Source organism: Pinus tabuliformis, chromosome 5_1 (assembly GCF_031772625.1).
Source record: "Pinus tabuliformis cultivar Carrire ecotype Pingquan chromosome 5_1, CPIR1, whole genome shotgun sequence".
NCBI classification, from domain to species: Eukaryota; Viridiplantae; Streptophyta; class Pinopsida; order Pinales; family Pinaceae; genus Pinus; species Pinus tabuliformis.
Window position 1 is genome coordinate 463,096,626 of NC_142305.1, and position 1,524 is coordinate 463,098,149.

A 1,524-nucleotide genomic window follows, 5' to 3' on the forward strand; every position below is an offset into this window, starting at 1 on the left:
AGCGCAGGTACAAGGAGGAGCAGTTGACATTCAGCGTAGATGCTCAGTGGAGCAGCTGACATGATCCAAAAAAAGCCTGTTTTTAAGTGTTTTCAGGTGGAGAACTGATAGGAAGTGCTGTGGTTTGCTGACCTTGTTCCTCTAGGGGTAAGAACAACATGTTTAGGGACTGAGGATCCCTGTAATTATTGACATTTCATGCTCCATGCTGCGAGGCACAAAAATGTCTATAACAGTTTCCCCCTAAAGTATGAGGCCGTTTATCGGGTGAAATGCTTTATCCAGAGGGTCTGAAGTTCATTCAAGTGCTGAGAGGTGCCCTGTAATACAATACAATACAATACATTATTTTTCATTCTGTTTTCATGATCTAGCTGAGGCGGGCATTCCCATGCTCAGCTTTATAAATTCATTTTGGTACATAGAACAGACGATCGTCTGATGGTAGACTGATAATTCTCTGCTGAAATTATCATCCTTTGAGTAGGATGATCATCTGTTGTAATGATGTACATGACAAATGCTTTTATATTTCCTGAATATGTATCGCAGCCCGGATGGATGAAACTAGATCCGGGGTCTTCAAACTCGTTCGATCTTCACTCTAAGTACAAGTCAATCCATGTGAGAATTTCGTTGAAGTCGAACATGGAAAGACATCGCTTGATTACCGGTCAATGATGAAAACCGTTAACAAGCGCGAGAGGAATCACCGATAATGATAATGACCCTCAAGGTACTGCAGTACAATTCACGTGGCATGAATAAAGGACTTGGCGTCGAATGCCACACAAAATCTTCTGGTCGAAGGTCATTGATGTATACCTGTCGCCGGAAGTGAGAAACTTGCCATTGAGGCATGCAAGCTTCAAAGTACTGATGGGGTTGTTCCTAGATCAACTTCTTGGATAATGAGCTGAAGTCGACAAGAAGCGATCCGTCAAAGGAGGGCCTTAATGAATCCCACATCAATGACATGGAACGGAGCTAATGATTTTAGTGGAGGTGAAAACAAACTGTGACATATGATTCAGGGTGGCGATCACGAATGGATGAAGGATAATGTATGGCAGTGGATGGGACACGGTTGACACTTTCAGAATGACCTCTCTTGAACATATAACGACACTGATGCGATGGATCGGTAGCATTACCCCAAAATGTGGATGGTTTGGCGAAGACCATGGTGATGAGACCGGTGAATGAAACAACCCAACCCGATGTGGTACGGAAGAAAAGTGTCATGTTCAAGAGCGACTTGCTACCATTAAGCTTTGATGTTCTCCCAATTTTTCCCCAGTCATTTCTGACCAGTACCTCTTTATTTTTGTCAAGCTTGAGGAGGATAACATATGCTTGTTCTATAACCTGCCCTTCGAGCAAGCCCATCGCTATGATTTAACGAGCTTAGCGATAGGGAAACTCGTTCTCGTCTAAAGACAAGTTTGTCGCTATTTAATCATTTTAACGAGTCTAACGACAAGGAAAACTCGGTCCTTTTCATTTTTAGAGAGTCTGAAAAGG